The 22,912-nt window shown below is 33.2% G+C and overlaps 1 protein-coding gene across 3 annotated transcripts in view; it reads left to right on the forward strand.

Annotated features, from left to right (window-relative positions):
* The window catches only part of LOC149774027 (E3 ubiquitin-protein ligase TRIM45-like), a 204,706-nt gene that overhangs the window by 112,354 nt on the left and 69,440 nt on the right, over positions 1-22,912 (forward strand). The window lies entirely within an intron of this gene.

Raw genomic sequence — 22,912 nt, forward strand, 5'->3', positions numbered from 1 at the left:
TTCAGTTTCGTCTTTTAAAGCATAGTATTTGCAAAGCGGATGCATTTCTAAACTGATAACAAAATCAGCTTATCCTATTGCCCAGGACTATCAGAGCTAGAGTCCAGCTAACTACAATATGCATATATCTTGTCTGATCGGACAAGTGCCTCCATTTGGAATTTGTATTCACATGAAATATTTGGATGAAATAAATTCATCTTTGTGCAAATTGATTGCACCATCCACTTGCCAGAAATGACAAGTAAGTGCAAAGTTATCTTGTATCATGGCTTAACGATAGTAAGGGAAGCACAAGTGCAGTGAAGAAAATTTCATACATTTTTATAATGCTGATTAACATGACTTCTGCATATGTAACTAGTGCTGAGATGATATGACTTTATTTAAGCATTACAATTTTGTTTTAATTTGCAGGTGCCTGAGCAGAAGAAGTAATAGATAAACTTTACAGTGGAGTTGGAGACTGATTCTGATTCATAATCTTAATTAAATCTAGAAAATAAACATTAAAGTCATATTAAAATATCTGTTGTATTGTTTCCTTCTTTCATTTTTCTCTTAAAAACAAATGTCTGAACCTTTAGTCTGTAAATTCAGTGGATTCCTTATCAGCCCATCTACTTTTACTTTACACCATGCTACTTTAAAAAAAAATGAATTATCCCCAATGGGGTAGGTCCCCCCAACCCCCCACCCTACTTTGTCAACTTACCTGCCACATTTAAATCTAATGGAAGGCCCTGCTCTAAAGCCTGTTAGTAAAACTACCCAACAAGAGGATTTCATACATTTGCAACTCCTAGATGGATGGTAATGTTTTCATTTTTGTAATGTAGATTTGGACATTCTTGCCACCAGTATGGAATATGTGTTTCAGAAACACAAGCAGCTTTCATCAGATTTGCATATAGGTTTTATATGTTGTGAGTATGTTGTAGGAAGTTTTTTTAAATAACATCATATGAGATGATGCCAGTGGAAATGGCAGAAAAGTGTCTGTATTGTTCACCAACTACACCTTGTTCTTACAAAATGTGGCTGTTACACATTCCCATGATGATGTCACTGACAGCCATCAGTGAGGAATGCCCCAACAAGCATAATACAAATTGCTTCCATTGTAATTGTTACAATTCCATTCTGACCACTCCGGTGTCCTAGTGGTTAGAGCGTCCGCCTCAGAAGCGGGAGGTCATGGGTTCAAACCCCAGCCAAGTCATACCAAAGACTTACAAAAATGGTATTAACAGCTACCTCGCTAGACACTCAGCATTAAGAGGTTAGTGTTAGGACTGATCGGCCTGGTGTCAGGATAATGTGACTGGGTGCAACATCATACTACATGTTTGCAGCATGATGCCCCAGTGCTATACATCACTATAAACTGCCACACTGCAGACATCGTAGCAATATGACTGAAAAATTATTCAAGCTACGTTAAAAATCCAATCACACACACACAATTCCATTCTACGATCCAGAACCAACACTAATTCCGTACTACAGTTCTTGCATTTCAATCCAATTTTGCTTTTGAAATGTAGTGCCACTCAATTCATAATGAACCCATTCATTTCAAACACTCGCAAATACTTATTATTCCTGTCTACAACTGAAAAATATCTATATAAAAAAACGTGTAACTGTGTTTTATGCAAGGGCATGGAGATGCACAAAAACTTGCACCTGAAGCTTGAATAAAACCCCGACTGTGGATAAGACTTTACCCATCGATTACCCCAGCTTGGGGATAAATTCCGACCGTGGCGATTTATTATATATCCTATGACTGCTCCAGCTTGAGGGCAAAATCCAAGCACATTCCTAAAAAGATAACAAGTATAGCGGCTCTTTACCTTCTGTAAATGCCACTTGAGCTTCCTGATGCTGTTGTATCTGCCATTTGACAGAATCACGAATGTGGATATATTTCTTAATTGCCTCTAGTTGTTGAGCTAGTTTAGCTGTATGAAATTCCTTTGTGCAGACTCACTCATTATTAATATTACAACAGTGATTTAATTACACATCACCTGTCAGCACACCGATGATAAGTCAGTTATTTTATAACACACCAACAAGCTTGCCCCTTGCACCCCCCCCCCCTTTTTTTTTTTTATTTGGGCACCTGTGGACATGAATCTGCAAGGCTCAAATTGTCATTTTTAATATAAGATCTCAACATTTTTAAGGCCTTAATTTTAAAGACATCCTTAAAACCCCCAAAAGGTTATCAACTGGATCACCAGCCTTCGTTTAGAGTAACAGCAAGTATATATATATATTTAGGTCTAAGGAAACACAATAAAAATGTTTGATTTAACAATGACATATTTGCCTCAGGTCTGTGATCCTGAAGTGAATATTAACTGTCCATTTATTTTCTTGGCTTTTCTTTACTAGGAAATTGATTATAGAGATTTCTGCAATGGTGAAGGCAATGTAAAAATTGGTTACTATAACATACTTTCTACGCCATGTTTGAAAAAATAAATCCAATGGAAAGGTTATAGTTTGAAAATCTTCATTAAATTAAGTTAATATAGGGGAAAAAACTTTAAGAGTTCATAAATATTTTTCAGTGCTGAATAAAGATATAACATAACACTTTCTGCTGTGATTTTAATAGTTTCTGAGAGCATGAAAAATTTCTAGAACTATAATGTATAAATGTTTTCAAAAGATTATATTAATATGAGGGAAAAATCTGTTATGAAATAAACTGACAAGATCTTGTATGAATTCATGTTATCTTTAAATATGATATTTGTGTGAAAATATCTGGAAGAAAAAACAAGATGGTGCCACTCACACATACAATGTGGTTGCCACAGTAGCCATATTAAGAAACTTTTTATCGCTACTTCTGAATGGATAATTGTGTCAGCGTGTCAACATGTGTACAAAATACTTATGTTGATGTCTAGCAGGTCCTGAATGAGAATTATGGTGCTGTATAGACATCCTATAAGGCCACCAATGTGGCCATCCTGAAAATCTTGGTATAACTACTTCTCCTGAATGAATCGTCATATCAGTGAAAGACTTCTTATGTCTAGTTGGACGTAAATGAAAATAGTGCCAATCTAACCTCCAATATGGCTGTTTTAATGGGCATCTGGAAAACCCCTTCCTTGCTACTTCTCCTAGATGGCTGGTCATTTTGACATTGTGCTTTCACTAGATGACCTATTTGATGTCTGGTTGGCCGTAAATGGAACTATGCATATGGTTTTGATGTCTAGTTGGTCCTAAATGTGGTTTTTGCTGCTCATAAACTTCTAATGGTATTATAGTTGGTTCCTTAATGAAACTGCTGTACAAAATTAAAAGGCCTTCTCACTTTCTGTCAAGTTGGATACAATTATCTTTACCAGCTAGGATTTCTTGATCCTCTTTTTTATACATCAACCCTTCGCATATGTAGTTAGCTAAAACAGTATTTTGAACAATTAATTGCCCTCTTGCAAATACAATCCCAATTGCATGCTTTTACCAGTGTGAGAGCTCCTTATATAAGTAGCTAAGTATTCAGTAACTGAATTTCCACATCCACATGCATCAACTCAGAATTAAAAGTTGCAAAACATATACAAATTTGAAAATCTTGAGACATGTGTCACTTTGCATGGTGGGTGTTATGATTTAAATGCAACAAGGAAATTGAATTAGGGTTAATTTCTTTAAGCTGTATTCAATCATGGGGCCCTGGATTATAGAACGGTCTAGGCATACACATCACTAATCAACTCTCTCTAGTCCAACCAATGTGTGTATATGAGACAGCTTGCCAGTAGCGTTATGTGTGTTGATTTCTTCCAATAAATATGTTGGCTGCCATGTAAAGTCTATGATGTCCTGAAAAATGGTGTTAAGCTCCATACAAGCAAGCTAAACAATCAATGATATAATGGAACAGTAGACACCATTTTAGCTAAATATGCCAAGAATTGATTTAGAGACTTGGTTAGTGATGATGACTTAAAATTGGCAAGGGATTAAAAAGATAAAAGAAATGACCTTTCATGGCACTGTAATATAACAAATGAGGAAAAACAAAAGTTTATTGCATTTGAACCTTTTGTTTTTTCAGTTTCAATTTAAGTCATAAGGCCCCTTATTTTGCCTTACCAAACATATAGCAAGTTATTACCTCAAGCCCTAGCACTAATAATGCCTCACAAGTAAGCAGTCTTTTATGAAGTCTCAGGTCTGAGTATATGTCTAGCAATACTTATGTCCAGTTTGTTTATAAAATTCTTTCTCACATGGTACAGTTTTCAGAGAGACATGATAAATTCAACAAGTGTGGTAATGAAGGGACAGGCATTCTTTATTTATGCACACATCCCAAAGGGACATTGCTATGTTTGAATCAACACTGAACTGAAGAATGGAGCATCAGCTGCATCAATTAAAATATTGTGGCCCACACAAAATACTGCAAGGACTATAATCAATTTATGAGTGCAATGGGCATGAATTACTGTAGCAGACTGGAGGAAGTAATCCGAATTTATTAATATCTTGAAGCTAAATATAGTAAAGTTTTCATCTATAATCTGTGGAATCATTTTTGCACACAGTTTGCAGGATTTGTCTTTGGGTCATCGTTTTTCTTTTTCTTCATCTTTCTAGCTTATGGTATCTTGATAAGTCTTATGGTGCCGTGCAACTGCACTTGATGATTACCACAGCCAGTGACATTGTATCAAATCTTCTGGGATCAGATGATTCAATGCAAATTCCACATAACCTATCACCATCCTCATGTTTGCCATCTGACTTACTAAGTTATTTTGCCTAAATAATAATAAAAACAATCTGGTCTGATGTATTGATAGCGTTCTGAATGACCATAATATATTCTCTGTATCTATCCTAGAAAATCCTGAGTGGATTGCTGTTTGGTTTTAATAAACCAAAGTAATCCAATGAAAGGCATTTTACAGACACAAGTGTCTGTTTCCTGTATGCAGTGATTAAATGATAGTATTATGTCTTTATTTTTTTAAAACTGATGATACATATGATCACCTTCAATGTGCAATATTAGTTATGTTAATTAACGAGTGGGCAATATTTGAATTTCAAAGATAAAAGTGTATGCCATGATCACTTTAGTAGGATGATTTGTCAAGCGAGGTTATCTTTTCTGTTTGAATAAATATTGTTAACTAAACTATTTTCGCAAGTTATGACATAAGAATGATTCAAAGAAAGAAAATTCATTAAATTGAACATATAAAATGTAATACTGCAACAGAGTCTAGATGAACTATTTCTTCAGAGACACAATCCAGACTCTGTGGCAGCAAAATTATCAAATAGGACACAACTAAGAGACAATCACATTTTCAGTCACAGTGGTTTGACAATTATCAATGGCTTGAATTCATTGACTGTGAAGGCAAAGTGATTTGCAGTTACTGCAAAAAAAGTTCCCAAACTGTCACAGATTTTAAATTCTACCAGTGGACTTGTAAGTGTAACTGACAAATTCAGGATTTAATCAAGCAAGTCTCATGATAGTATTATACCTAATAAAGCAAAATGTAGCACAGTATATTCATGACACTTAGGCCAGCATGTACAAAATATTCCTCAAGTTACAGTTGCTAGCACTCCACTAAGAAATGTCATTTTATAATAAATAAAAATGTAATGGAAAAAAAAATCGATAAAGTGATTGCACTCTTTAACATAGCCTACTACCTAACTCAATAATGAAAATGATTTGGTTCATTATATCTTTGTGTTTTATGGAATAAATGCATACATCTGATTGAATTTTAGGCAAGAAACTGAACTTTTGGGTTAAGTTAAAATGTATGTGGAACAAATGCATTTTCTAAAACTACTTGTATCAGTGTGCATTGTGACTTTTCTTTAAGACAACTCTAAATGGTACTGGGTATATATCATTTTCTTCAACTGCACACTGTTGTCTTCCATTTGATTTGATGACTTACAGCTATACTGTCTACACAGTAGGCCTCAATGTCAGGAAAAATTCTGTATACTTCAGTTACAGCTGAAATAAGTTTTGCATTAGTACCTGAATCAGACAAAAAAGGTTGTGTTCTGGTGTGTGAATAGAAATGGCTAAAAGTAATATAGACAAAAGCCATAAGAGTACACAAGTTACATATGAAAACCACCAATTCACTTGCATGTGTGGCATACAAGTTCAAAGATTTGCTTCATGTTTATTTGTGTACACACATTGTTCAACTCATAAGATATTTTAAGAGCTATTTCTCTATTGTATGCATAATTCATTTACAAATGTGATTAGTGGGCCACACCGAAGGCCATACTATTAGTTCACTTGGCAATATGGTAACGTCAGCTGAAAGCATAATCATCCATTAAAAGAGCATTATGATATGAACATTAGGTATTTAGGACATATAGATTTTTCTTTTCCAAATGGAGTCCAAGTAATTATTGCCCAATCCAGGTATAATTTTGTACACAAGTAAAGAACAAAATAAGATAAATCTTCATTTATTTGCAATTGACAATACACTTCTTAATGAATATACACTTTTGCATTTATTTTGTATCACTTGAATAAACAATATTTCTTTCAGTTCATTTTAAACTTTTATTTTATATCACTTGAGTAAACAATATCTCTTTCGTTTCATTTAACACTTAGAAACAGGTTCTTCCAGTTACAATAATCAACTCTGGAAACAATAAACAAACTGGAACTTTTGACCTAATTATATTACATTTACTAGGGTTAAAACAATAAATTCCTTAACATAATAAATTAACAGTTCCAGTTAATCAAACACAAAATCACCTTTTATACAGGGTGTGAACTGTTAATATTTACAGGATAAAGCTTATAGTTTCCAAATTGATTGAAGCTTACATGTTGCAGTTGCTGGCACATATCTATTTCCAGCATGGTTTGCATACATTCCACCTTTAATAATTTTGTTACTTCCCTACCCCACCCCATTCAGTAACAAGTATCAAAAATCAGGCTCATTCTAAGGCAAAGTCTGTAACTTGTGTACCACAGTCATCAGAGAGACAAAGATGCAAAACTTTATGATGCCTGTCAAAGGAAGAAAACAGTTTGTTGTTTACCCAAGTTTTGAACCAGTTAACTTGAATTCTCAGACCATCAATTGCTACAGCCCCACTAATTACAATTGTTAGGGAATAATGAGAACTCACCTTCAGTTATCTGTGTATATATATAATTTTAATAACCAAGAATACCGGATGTCTGGGAACATTATAGCATTCAATGGTAACGTCAGAACTGAGATGAGAGAATTAAACAAGCATAGTACATGACATAATATATCCATAAACTATTGACTGGGAAAAATACTACAGAACACCATTTCTGCTGGCAGTAAGATGTTGAACCTATATGTCATAAATATCAGGTTGGACATCTAGGACCAGTAATATTCATAATGGGCAGTACCCACCCCCCACCCCCCCCAAGTGAGAAGGGCCTGATTTGTAATCTAAGCCACCCAACCTATCACAGCCTTTATAGTACTTCAAACAAATATTGAGTAATAGTAAAACAAACTCTGAAAGTTATTAAAACCAATTTGTTATATTTCCATAACTCTGCATAGTTAACTGTGCAAGCAGACTTAAACATATCAGTGTATGACAGTTCAATTGAGCTATAGCATCGATTAACAGAAGCTACGAATTCGTCAACAAGCAGTGAACAATCATCTTCACAATAAATGTCAAACATTAGCATCCATAAGCTGTCAAGACAAGTTGTTACACTGGATATATAATCATCCATTTATTTCAAACAAGCTGTGAAAAACGAACCTCACGTCCGCTATATGTACGCTGGCCATTGCAAAGGATGCTTTAATAGATTAATGTTTATCGTCGTGTCTTGACAACCATTTTGCGCGCGCACACCGGAAAGTCATGCTATATATTTGTTACTTGTGAACGTATTCGTGGGCAGTACGCTATATATTGTTCCCGTGGCCTTATTCACGGGCAGAATGCTATATGTTTGTTCTTCGTGAACGTATTTTTGGGCAGTTACTTTGTCATCTTCAACCTAAAGGTCAAAACTGCCCATGAAATATATATATCTGCCCACGAACCGAAAACATGAATAGGACTATAACATAAGTGTATATACTTATTTTCAACATATACATAATTACTATGTAAGAAATACAACCTATGTATATGTATTTTGATTTGAAATGTAAACTATATCATGTCCTTCCCGTAAACCCACTTTCGGGATGACTGCCCATAACGCACCTAAAACGTGTATATATATATATATATATATATATATATATATATATATATATATATATATATATATATATATATATATATATATATATATATATATATAATGTATTAAAAGATCTCAAAAATTGGCAGAGCCTTCCACACATCGTTGTGAAAAATAAGAACGACAGCGCTTTCTTGAATAACGAATGCCAGCATGGGCAAGTGAAGGGGGGATAATATATCAAGCTCAAACTGGATTCCGAAAAGGGACACGCCATATTAAATGGTTATAATTGAAACATTGGTTTATAAATTGTTACGCATACCTGGTTTCATATTATTTTGTCATCAACTGACTTGTTTCAAGTCATTTGCTTTGATTATCTCTCATAGTGTTAGGAATGTTTAGAGAAGTAGGGTATCGAAAAAGTTTTTTCATTGGATATATTCAATGTACAGAAATAGTGTTTGTGTATCTGGTATCTGTCTACGTTTTTAAGCATTATATACAATTTCTCCTTGTAACGTACGAAACAAAAACAATTACATTATTATTATTTTAATGACGAATATGTCAATTATGTTATTACCAAAGATATATATATATATATATATATATATATATATATATATATATATATATATATATATATATATATATATATATATATACCATTGCCATAATTTATACTATCTGGTGGTGTTATTGCTAATTGTACAGATATTATCAAAACTCTCTAGAGATTCAAGTTGTGTTGAAGAGGTTCAAGATTACTATTGAGTAAACTCAAAGTACTGTCTCTCCTATTTATGCCACAGAACACAATTTGTGTAGTTATCATTATTATACTCATACTGAAAATTTGCAGAACAGATTTGGTAAAAGTTATTCGAAATTACAAAACGATATGTTTTCTTTTACATTCCATACCGGTAAATATGGCAGATATCCTTTTTTATTCGTGACGTTACAAATTATTTTAAAACATGATATTTTAATTATAGATTATTCATACTCAGCATAATGTTGACAGCTATTAAGAAAAACCAACACGAAAATTAAACCAAAATGGCGTCCCAGGCCTGAACCACTGTCTCCGTAATATTTACTAGATAAGGCATATCAAGTTTTCTTTTATATTTTAATTTTGCTTCTGATTTAATTTGTATGTGCATACAATCTTTTGAACTCGCGTATCTCATTTTGTTGTTTTCTTTTTACTTTTCTTTTAGCTTGATGTTGAAAATTTTTTTCTTTTCAACTCGCGCATCCAATTGCCTTTTATAAACTTTTTATTTTCATGCTGGAACCTTCTTTTATGACTTCCGTCTGCCAAACACGAGGTAACGAGTTAAAGTCTCGCGTCATCCCAATCGGATTATATTTTTTTAAAATCTAATGTTGAATCTTTCTTTCAAGCTCGCTGGTCGCAATTTTTCAATCTTAATTATTTTACTGTTTAAGTTGAAATACTAGAAGAAACAAGGTTCGCACCCATTAACTACTGACTTTCTTCTATACCAAAATTTGCTAAGGAACAAGTTGTCAGTTCGAAATTCGCGGCACTCCATTTGTTTATTTTGAAAGTTTCTTTATGAATAAGGCCTGCCAAACACTAGGTTCCGAGTTTGATTCTCTCGGCATCGCAGTTTTGTTTGTATTATTTCTTTTTTAATTTGTATGTGGAAACTTTCTTTTCTTACTACGCTTGCCAAACAAGAATCCGTTAGTTCGAAAGTTGCAGTATCTACTTTGTTGTTCGTTACTTGTTCATGTTTAACTTTCTTTTAAACTCGCGCATTCCAAAGTTTTATTGTGTTATTTCTTACTTTTGATATTTATGTTTAAACATTCGCAAGTAGTCTAGAGTTCGAAACTTGCGGCTTCCCATTTTGTTATATTGAAACTATCTTTTATTACTAACGTCTGTCAAACAAGAGGCTGAGAGTTCGAAACTTAAGGCATCCCAATTATTTATTTTATTTCTAACTTTTTTGTTTGTTTTCATGTTAAAACGGTCTTTTGATCTCGCTCATCACAATTTTTTTTTTATCATTGTTTAACATTTTTAGATGTATGCTGATACTGTCTTTTATTACTCCCGGCATATAGCAGATTTCATCGGCATAGTACATGGATTGTCCCTTTCTGTTACGTTTGCAGTCACTTTGCACACCAAATTCATCTGCAATCTCAGTATTCTGTCCGAAACGTTGTCACAATCAAGTATAATTTATTAGCAGGAGGTAGTGCGATTTTCCGAGACAATCCTAGTCGCTACCTAATGGTATCCCTCATGAGACCATAGGTACAAAAACGCCAATTTTCAGCAGATACCGTATGCAACACAATTACATCCTCAGACCTGTTAATAATTTTTAAAAATTAAAATAACACACCATTTTTCAAATTTATAGCAATAAATGATTCCTGATATTTTAACAGCTGACTGTTTATTGAAAATTTCATTATCAAAAGTACTTCCAATCTTTATGCACACATACAACATTATAGGCGTGCGATACTGAAATACAGATTAGCCAGATGTATCGAATGTCATATTACCCATTCAAAATCAAATGTGGATGGAAGAAAGAGGAATATCAGAGGAAGATAATAAATAATAATATCAGAGGAAACCTCGTCATTATGAGATAAGTTCTAAAACAAATAAAAGAAAACGAGTGGTGTTGTATCTTCTTTTTAATCGACGTTAAAACTGTTCACGAAACAGATATTATACGAACAAATGAGTCTTTTAATTAGTATTTTAACTGCATAATAAACGGGAAAATCAACAATAAAATATGCATAATTGCATTTCCGGCAATGGTGGCCATCTTGTAAATCTTTTCATCGTTGCTATTGCTGAATGGATGGTCATGTTAACATGAGATGTTCACTAAGATACTTACTATGATAACAGTGGTGCCGATTTGAGGTCATATTGTGGCCAAGTGGTCTAAAGCGCTCACCCTTTCGGATAACTGCTACCTCATGTCTGTCTGCGTGGGTTCGCCTTTCGGGCTCGGCCAATGTGGATATGTGAGAAGGCTTGCCAGTAGTTTCTCGTGGTTCTTTCTGGGGTTTCCCCAGGTTTTATCTCCACTTTTTATACTGGCCGTCGTGTATAGGATATCATGTGCTGACAAATGACGTTAAACCCTATAATAATAACATAAAATGAAACAGTCATTTCTCCATATGCTATTTCATCCAAAACCATTTTGCTGTGTTTTTTTTTTTACGAAGTGTTCCTTACAATACAAAATTCTAATCTGAATGATGCGTGAAAATAACAAATACTTATGCAGTATCCTCATGGCCTTTTTATTGATACTTAATCATTTTATTTGTACGTAATCATTTTATTTGTATTTAATCATTTTATTTGTACTTAACCATTTTATTTGTACGTAATCATTTTATTTGTATTTAATCATTTTATTTTTATTTAATCATTGATGTTTTCAAGTGGAACTGTTTATCAATTTATTTATCTCTTAATGCTTCGGTACCGAAAACCTTTGCTTTAATTTTAATCGAAAGTCTGTCAAATGATAGGAATATTTCTTAGGAGCTATGTGGATTGTATTTGCATTAATGATTTTGATTTTGATATTGTGCTTTTAGCTACCATTGGACTCGGTGTCCAACGTTAGTTACATCAATATCATTATATTTAAACATCGCGTTTTCTTCAGTCTTTAAATGAAGTCGAATTAACTGCTGTCATCCATCTTGAATTTACGGCTAATATACATTTGATGTTTATTTCGGTGGGGATAGTACAACGAATTCTAGTAAGAATCATGCCTTTTGAATGAGTTATATCAGCCATTTATACAAAACAAATTATACAATTTTTACAGATATGTTTCATCAACATATAACACATTTTATGGCATTAATAATGGTTCATTGGATTAAGCCAGCATATAGATAGTTAAGTAAATAGACATCTAACTTGCTGATGTGCACGCGACTATGGTTGACATCTTGTTTTGTCATAAAATCATCACGTTTTATACTTATCCATTCCGATAATTATAGCATGTAAGTCCATGCTCCAGATTTAGGAACACGAATCAATCAACTTTGACAAAAATGATGCAGTTGACGTTCCCTAACACTTCCATAGAAGTGTATTCAGATTGGTCTAAAATACCCATAGTGTAAGATTTTCTAATCAGATTCTCGTTATCGTTCGAGAATGTGCACACCAGCATAGACACAAAAACACTTTTGTATCATTATTTTGTATAAAACACACACTGCCCATTTATACCAATCTAGTAAAATAGTATTTGCCGTCCTATGACCGTGTTTGATCCACATTTTGTTTTTCATTTTTCAAATTACATGGATTGACGAAAATAACATTTCATGATTTAATGTAGAGATAAAGGTTTTAACAATCTCATAGTGTACGATAACTGTTTTGAAAAGTGCACGTTTCTTATTTCCTTTATTCAAATATCAACAAAGGATCCTTTTCCTTGATGAGACTAGTGAGGAAACCTGATAAGATTTTCTAATCATATTATCTTTGTTTTTCAAGAATGTCCACACCAGCACATACACAAAACAGATTTGTATCGTTTGTGTGTAAGAAATAAACATACACTGCCAATTTATACCAATGTACTGACCTATCATTTTGGATATACTGTACTGTAGAGAGAGAGAGAGAGAGAGAGAGAGAAATGTTCTGCAGGCATTTGTGCAACAAAAACTGTTTAATTATACAAATTAATCAAACTGAAGAAAGAGCATGTATTTGGAAAACAGAATGACAGCTAATGTCTTCGAAAAAATAAGCAGATGAGCATTTTTGAAAACGTTATTCTATTCTGAAGTAAAACAATATTCGTTGTCTCTGCCCACTTTCCTGATCACACCTTACCACATCCGCGGTACGTTTTCCTTATATAAGTCCACATGACAATTGAGAGATGCATGACTCATAATTATGCACACAGTTCGAGGGAAAACGCAGTGAAACAATAATAAAACACAAACTTCAGAAAAGCAGTCTATATTTGATGATGTTCTATCTGCCGTTTAATTTGTTGTTGGAATTAGCAGCGCACTTTACTTTTTGTCTCCATTGATATAGTACCAAATTGATGAAACATTACAGGATAAAGAAAGGAAACAAAAGTTCCAATTCAAAGACTTACGTACGACGCAAAGCGTGCAATACATTATGTAAAACGACAACTATTTGGGATTACTTTGTTTTATGTAATGACTTACTCTGTTTATTTGGCCGTGTATTTCCATTTACGAGTATGACGAAATTGTGTATGCGTGTCGTCTCCATTACTGGAGAGCATATGAAAGGGATTTATATCATCTTCTCTAATATCAGACTTTTTATTTTCTTTCAGGAAGAAAGAGAGAAAAAAGAAAGGGTAAGTAAAAATAGATATACTCTGCGTAAATAAGCAGAAATCATGCATTACTTGCATTTAGTATGTGATGTCTAAGACGAATATATTTATGAAAAGTAATTATTCTCCACAATTTCCTCACCTTTACCACTTACCAAGGAAGGGTTATATTCAAACCCTTGTCATATTGGTTCTATATAGCACATTTAGTGCTCTTGTGTGAAAAAGAAGTAACGTCCTTCTTTCAGTAAATACTTACAAACGGACACTTTTATGGGCTAATTAATTATACGTTTGTTTCATGATGTGACTATTATAATTCTGCATTGACCGACCAGCTGTCCATCCTGTTCAATTATTGACTACCCGGCCTTGAACCTTACAGGCCTTGACATGATAATCAGTTGCACATTTCTAAATATATACTATGACCAACATTGTTTTGTTATATCTCACATTTCAAGTCACTAGTATACTATTATTAGCATTGTTTTGTTATATCTCACATTTCAAGGTCACAAGCAGGGATATGTAACCATGAAACTTGATTTTAGAAATACGGACAACACTTTCTTATCCTATTCAACAAGACACACGGGATACGTAACTTGAGTATACAATAGTCCTGTCGTTGTTAACATGATAATGTCACAAAAATTACCGATTTACTTGTATGACCTTCGGTTTTGTTTTGATTATTGAGCACCAAAACAATATATTAATATTAACTGAACGTTTAGTTTATATGTGCATATGACCTAACCATCCTTGCGCAACTATGTTTCAAAACACGGCAGGCACAAATCTAATTAATGACCACACTTACTCTGTAAATGGTATATTGTCTAAAATGTACTTCATTAAATAGATAGTAAATAGTGTCCAAAAGTCTGCACATAACATTATCGAATATACACATTCTACTCCCTCCCTTTCATGGCAACATGTGTTATATTTAAATGCCCGCTTGTTTTCCACTGAAAATATGAAGGAGGTAGTACAATTGGCTTAACTATGTTTCAAAACACAGCCTCCAAATCTCAAATTCGTGACCATACTTATTGTATATTGGTAAATTTTCTAAAGTGTATTTGGTTTCATAGGTATTAAATAGTATCTAAAACACTCTACAGAACATTGTCAAATATATACTTTCTAAGCCTTATCTTTCATGGCAACCTGTGTTATATCGAAATGTGTGTTTAATTTATCCTGAAAATATATCTGTTGCAGTCCAAATTTGTGCGATAGCTCTGCTATTTGTCAGTCAGTACAAGGAGTTTGTTGCTGCTATTCGTTCTAAAATATTAAATAACGGATATCATTAAAATTCATGTGAAACCCGCTCCTCCTTTATGAATGGTCGTGTGAAATTAAGTTGGTCCAAGCGATGCTTTTCAGGCATCGAATATTCCTGTCACAGTGATGATCTTGAAAACCTTGTTATCAATATTTTTCCTGAATCAGTGATTATATCAGCATAGAGATTTCGCCGAGATATTAATGTTGAGATTTATTTGGTTTTAATTTATTTTTTTAAAATCCCACGCTGCTGGTAATATGTTTGCCAATTGGCATCCTGACAAGCTTGGAATAACTACGTATTCCTCATGACTGTTCAAGTCTACATTGTGCTTTCGTTCAAATCCTTCTTACGATTTACAGTATGTACGTACTAACTAGAAATGTTGTTAATCTTATATGAATTATGGCACAATGACATCCATCTTGAACATCTTGTCATTGCTGTTGTTACGACTCTAGATCTTTACTTAAATACAGTAAACAAGTTAAAGAAGGAAATTACAACAGACATTTCATATCTCTAGATTACAAATGTGAAAATTCCCAACAGATATTATTGTGATTTATATTCCAAATAATCTCAAATGTCCTATCATAATTCCAAAAAGTAAAGAATGGATTGGAATTAATTTCAAAAGTCTTGAATGTGCTTATGTACCAGTAGTCCGCACCGTGATGACGTACAATACACTAAATGCGTTGAAGTTACAATAGTTTGAATGTGCTTTTATACCACAATGACACAAACAAGTATGTCTTTTAATGAGCCGCTTTCATTGCCTATTGTATAAATGGGGGGTTATTCATGAAGTCATTACCGCCACTCTCGCGAATATATGGTTGACATCCAATGGATGCGGACCGACGTCTGTTCAGACTAGCGTCCATCTCAAATTTGATTAGATCATATTTGCTCTTCCGGTGATAACATCCTTCATACATTGTCGTTAGGTTAGTGCGCTATCTCCGACCAACCACGACTACAGTTATCACGAGATTAGTACAACGAACTTCTATAACAAGACTAGTTAACATGTATTTCAACGTGGGTTATATTACTTAAATGTTTGTCAGATCCACGGAGAGGAACTAGCGAAGTAACATTAATTTAAACGTTGTGTCTGTACTTTCAAAGAATACAATCTGATAATGCACATTAGCTACAAATATATATTTTTTCAGTTGAGGTCATGACGTGTCTTGTGCAAAACAAATTTTCCTGTGGTATATTAATGTTAATCAACCATCCAAATTGTGTACGTTTAAAAGCTTGAAGTCCAGAACACTCGCGCTATGGCAAAAATGTGGGTGTCAAACGTTTGTCTCAATCTGTGCTTATTATAATATGACATTGTCAGACCAGCTGGCCGTCCTTTTAAATTATTGACTGTCTGGTTCATAATTTTACAAGCATTGTAATGATAATTAGTGGCTTTCTTTTTCCAAATGTATAATGTGGCTAATATTGTTTGTTTGATCCGAAAGTTTAATTTCACAAGAAGCAAAATGTAATCATACAACTTGTTTCCGCTACCGGAATACAATTTTATAAATACCGGAAACACTTTATTTTTTAACATATTCATCAAAACATACGCGATGCGTAGTCCCTAAAGCAAAAACGAAGCCACACAAGATATAACGTCTGCACGGTTTCTGTTGTTACGTGAGCAATTAAGGCATTTTAGCATTTATTAAGAATCAATGAATTTATCTCTAGAAAGCAGCTGTTCACTAATAATATTTAAATGAAAGGGTCGAGTTAGTACTTTAAGGTGTTATAACTTTAAGATATACGTATATATATATATATATATATATATATATATATATATATATATATATATATATATATATATATATATATATATATAATGTATTAAAAGATCTCAAAAATTGGCAGAGCCTTCCACACATCGTTGTGCAAAATAAGAACGACAGCGCTTTCTTGAATAACGAATGCCAGCATGGGCAAGTGAAGGGGGGATAATATATCAAGCTCAAACTGGATTCCGAAAAGGGACACGCCATATTAAATGGTTATAATTGAAACATTGGCTTATAAATTGTTACGCATACCTGGTTTCATATTATTTTGTCATCAACTGACTTGTTTCAAGTCATTTGCTTTGATTATCTCTCATAGTGTTAGGAATGTTTAGAGAAGTAGGGTATCGAAAAAGTTTTTTCATTGGATATATTCAATGTACAGAAATAGTGTTTGTGTATCTGGTATCTGTCTACGTTTTTAAGCATTATATACAATTTCTCCTTGTAACGTACGAAACAAAAACAATTACATTATTATTATTTTAATGACGAATATGTCAATTATGTTATTACCAAAGATATACATATATATATATATATATATATATATATATATATATATATATATATATATATATATATATATATATATATATATATATACCATTGCCATAATTTATACTATCTGGTGGTGTTATTGCTAATTGTACAGATATTATCAAAACTCTCTAGAGATTCAAGTTGTGTTGAAGAGGTTCAAGATTACTATTGAGTAAACTCAAGGTACTGTCTCTCCTATTTTTGCCACAGAACACAATTTGTGTAGTTATCATTATTATCCTCATAGTGAAAATTTGCAGAACAGATTTGGTAAAAGTTATTCGAAATTACAAAACGATATGTTTTCTTTTACATTCCATACCGGTAAATATGGCAGATATCCTTTTTTATTCGTGACGTTACAAATTATTTTAAAACATGTTATTTTAATTATAGATTATTCATACTCAGCATAATGTTGAAAGCTATTAAGAAAAACCAACACGAAAATTAAACCAAAATGGCGTCCCAGGCCTGAACCACTGTCTCCGTAATATTTACTAGATAAGGCATATCAAGTTTTCTTTTATATTTTAATTTTGCTTCTGATTTAATTTGTATGTGCATACAATCTTTTGAACTCGCGTATCTCATTTTGTTGTTTTCTTTTTACTTTTCTTTTAGCTTGATGTTGAAATTTTTTTTCTTTTCAACTCGCGCATCCAATTGCCTTTTATAAACTTTTTATTTTCATGCTGGAACCTTCTTTTATGACTTCCGTCTGCCAAACACGAGGTAACGAGTTAAAGTCTCGCGTCATCCCAATCGGATTATATTTTTTTAAAATCTAATGTTGAATCTTTCTTTCAAGCTCGCTGGTCGCAATTTTTCAATCTTAATTATTTTACTGTTTAAGTTGAAATACTAGAAGAAACAAGGTTCGCACCCATTAACTACTGACTTTCTTCTATACCAAAATTTGCTAAGGAACAAGTTGTCAGTTCGAAATTCGCGGCACTCCATTTGTTTATTTTGAAAGTTTCTTTATGAATAAGGCCTGCCAAACACTAGGTTCCGAGTTTGATTCTCTCGGCATCGCAGTTTTGTTTGTATTATTTCTTTTTTAATTTGTATGTGGAAACTTTCTTTTCTTACTACGCTTGCCAAACAAGAATCCGTTAGTTCGAAAGTTGCAGTATCTACTTTGTTGTTCGTTACTTGTTCATGTTTAACTTTCTTTTAAACTCGCGCATTCCAAAGTTTTATTGTGTTATTTCTTACTTTTGATATTTATGTTTAAACATTCGCAAGTAGTCTAGAGTTCGAAACTTGCGGCTTCCCATTTTGTTATATTGAAACTATCTTTTATTACTAACGTCTGTCAAACAAGAGGCTGAGAGTTCGAAACTTAAGGCATCCCAATTATTTATTTTATTTCTAACTTTTTTGTTTGTTTTCATGTTAAAACGGTCTTTTGATCTCGCTCATCACAATTTTTTTTTATCATTGTTTAACATTTTTAGATGTATGCTGATACTGTCTTTTATTACTCCCGGCATATAGCAGATTTCATCGGCATAGTACATGGATTGTCCCTTTCTGTTACGTTTGCAGTCACTTTGCACACCAAATTCATCTGCAATCTCAGTATTCTGTCCGAAACGTTGTCACAATCAAGTATAATTTATTAGCAGGAGGTAGTGCGATTTTCCGAGACAATCCTAGTCGCTACCTAATGGTATCCCTCATGAGACCATAGGTACAAAAACGCCAATTTTCAGCAGATACCGTATGCAACACAATTACATCCTCAGACCTGTTAATAATTTTTAAAAATTAAAATAACACACCATTTTTCAAATTTATAGCAATAAATGATTCCTGATATTTTAACAGCTGACTGTTTATTGAAAATTTCATTATCAAAAGTACTTCCAATCTTTATGCACACATACAACATTATAGGCGTGCGATACTGAAATACAGATTAGCCAGATGTATCGAATGTCATATTACCCATTCAAAATCAAATGTGGATGGAAGAAAGAGGAATATCAGAGGAAGATAATAAATAATAATATCAGAGGAAACCTCGTCATTATGAGATAAGTTCTAAAACAAATAAAAGAAAACGAGTGGTGTTGTATCTTCTTTTTAATCGACGTTAAAACTGTTCACCGAAACAGATATTATACGAACAAATGAGTCTTTTAATTAGTATTTTAACTGCATAATAAACGGGAAAATCAACAATAAAATATGCATAATTGCATTTCCGGCAATGGTGGCCATCTTGTAAATCTTTTCATCGTCGCTATTGCTGAATGGATGGTCATGTTAACATGAGATGTTCACTAAGATACTTACTATGATAACAGTGGTGCCGATTTGAGGTCATATTGTGGCCAAGTGGTCTAAAGCGCTCACCCTTTCGGATAACTGCTACCTCATGTCTGTCTGCGTGGGTTCGCCTTTCGGGCTCGGCCAATGTGGATATGTGAGAAGGCTTGCCAGTAGTTTCTCGTGGTTCTTTCTGGGGTTTCCCCAGGTTTTATCTCCACTTTTTATACTGGCCGTCGTGTATAGGATATCATGTGCTGACAAATGACGTTAAACCCTATAATAATAACATAAAATGAAACAGTCATTTCTCCATATGCTATTTCATCCAAAACCATTTTGCTGTGTTTTTTTTTTACGAAGTGTTACTTACAATACAAAATTCTAATCTGAATGATGCGTGAAAATAACAAATACTTATGCAGTATCCTCATGGCCTTTTTATTGATACTTAATCATTTTATTTGTACGTAATCATTTTATTTGTATTTAATCATTTTATTTGTACTTAACCATTTTATTTGTACGTAATCATTTTATTTGTATTTAATCATTTTATTTTTATTTAATCATTGATGTTTTCAAGTGGAACTGTTTATCAATTTATTTATCTCTTAATGCTTCGGTACCGAAAACCTTTGCTTTAATTTTAATCGAAAGTCTGTCAAATGATAGGAATATTTCTTAGGAGCTATGTGGATTGTATTTGCATTAATGATTTTGATTTTGATATTGTGCTTTTAGCTACCATTGGACTCGGTGTCCAACGTTAGTTACATCAATATCATTATATTTAAACATCGCGTTTTCTTCAGTCTTTAAATGAAGTCGAATTAACTGCTGTCATCCATCTTGAATTTACGGCTAATATACATTTGATGTTTATTTCGGTGGGGATAGTACAGCGAATTCTAGTAAGAATCATGCCTTTTGAATGAGTTATATCAGCCATTTATACAAAACAAATTATACAATTTTTACAGATATGTTTCATCAACATATAACACATATTATGGCATTAATAATGGTTCATTGGATTAAGCCAGCATATAGATAGTTAAGTAAATAGACATCTAACTTGCTGATGTGCACGCGACTATGGTTGACATCTTGTTTTGTCATAAAATCATCACGTTTTATACTTATCCATTCCGATAATTATAGCATGTAAGTCCATGCTCCAGATTTAGGAACACGAATCAATCAACTTTGACAAAAATGATGCAGTTGACGTTCCCTAACACTTCCATAGAAGTGTATTCAGATTGGTCTAAAATACCCATAGTGTAAGATTTTCTAATCAGATTCTCGTTATCGTTCGAGAATGTGCACACCAGCATAGACACAAAAACACTTTTGTATCATTATTTTGTATAAAACACACACTGCCCATTTATACCAATCTAGTAAAATAGTATTTGCCGTCCTATGACCGTGTTTGATCCACATTTTGTTTTTCATTTTTCAAATTACATGGATTGACGAAAATAACATTTCATGATTTAATGTAGAGATAAAGGTTTTAACAATCTCATAGTGTACGATAACTGTTTTGAAAAGTGCACGTTTCTTATTTCCTTTATTCAAATATCAACAAAGGATCCTTTTCCTTGATGAGAATAGTGAGGAAACCTGATAAGATTTTCTAATCATATTATCTTTGTTTTTCAAGAATGTCCACACCAGCACATACACAAAACAGATTTGTATCGTTTGTGTGTAAGAAATAAACATACACTGCCAATTTATACCAATGTACTGACCTATCATTTTGGATATACTGTACTGTAGAGAGAGAGAGAGAGAGAGAGAGAGAGAGAGAGAAATGTTCTGCAGGCATTTGTGCAACAAAAACTGTTTAATTATACAAATTAATCAAACTGAAGAAAGAGCATGTATTTGGAAAACAGAATGACAGCTAATGTCTTCGAAAAAATAAGCAGATGAGCATTTTTGAAAACGTTATTCTATTCTGAAGTAAAACAATATTCGTTGTCTCTGCCCACTTTCCTGATCACACCTTACCACATCCGCGGTACGTTTTCCTTATATAAGTCCACATGACAATTGAGAGATGCATGACTCATAATTATGCACACAGTTCGAGGGAAAACGCAGTGAAACAATAATAAAACACAAACTTCAGAAAAGCAGTCTATATTTGATGATGTTCTATCTGCCGTTTAATTTGTTGTTGGAATTAGCAGCGCACTTTACTTTTTGTCTCCATTGATATAGTACCAAATTGATGAAACATTACAGGATAAAGAAAGGAAACAAAAGTTCCAATTCAAAGACTTACGTACGACGCAAAGCGTGCAATACATTATGTAAAACGACAACTATTTGGGATTACTTTGTTTTATGTAATGACTTACTCTGTTTATTTGGCCGTGTATTTCCATTTACGAGTATGACGAAATTGTGTATGCGTGTCGTCTCCATTACTGGAGAGCATATGAAAGGGATTTATATCATCTTCTCTAATATCAGACTTTTTATTTTCTTTCAGGAAGAAAGAGAGAAAAAAGAAAGGGTAAGTAAAAATAGATATACTCTGCGTAAATAAGCAGAAATCATGCATTACTTGCATTTAGTATGTGATGTCTAAGACGAATATATTTATGAAAAGTAATTATTCTCCACAATTTCCTCACCTTTACCACTTACCAAGGAAGGGTTATATTCAAACCCTTGTCATATTGGTTCTATATAGCACATTTAGTGCTCTTGTGTGAAAAAGAAGTAACGTCCTTCTTTCAGTAAATACTTACAAACGGACACTTTTATGGGCTAATTAATTATACGTTTGTTTCATGATGTGACTATTATAATTCTGCATTGACCGACCAGCTGTCCATCCTGTTCAATTATTGACTACCCGGCCTTGAACCTTACAGGCCTTGACATGATAATCAGTTGCACATTTCTAAATATATACTATGACCAACATTGTTTTGTTATATCTCACATTTCAAGTCACTAGTATACTATTATTAGCATTGTTTTGTTATATCTCACATTTCAAGGTCACAAGCAGGGATATGTAACCATGAAACTTGATTTTAGAAATACGGACAACACTTTCTTATCCTATTCAACAAGACACACGGGATACGTAACTTGAGTATACAATAGTCCTGTCGTTGTTAACATGATAATGTCACAAAAATTACCGATTTACTTGTATGACCTTCGGTTTTGTTTTGATTATTGAGCACCAAAACAATATATTAATATTAACTGAACGTTTAGTTTATATGTGCATATGACCTAACCATCCTTGCGCAACTAT

Source organism: Sinohyriopsis cumingii, unplaced genomic scaffold (assembly GCF_028554795.1).
Source record: "Sinohyriopsis cumingii isolate HCF-2022 unplaced genomic scaffold, ASM2855479v2 utg000452l, whole genome shotgun sequence".
Taxonomy (NCBI): domain Eukaryota; kingdom Metazoa; phylum Mollusca; class Bivalvia; order Unionida; family Unionidae; genus Sinohyriopsis; species Sinohyriopsis cumingii.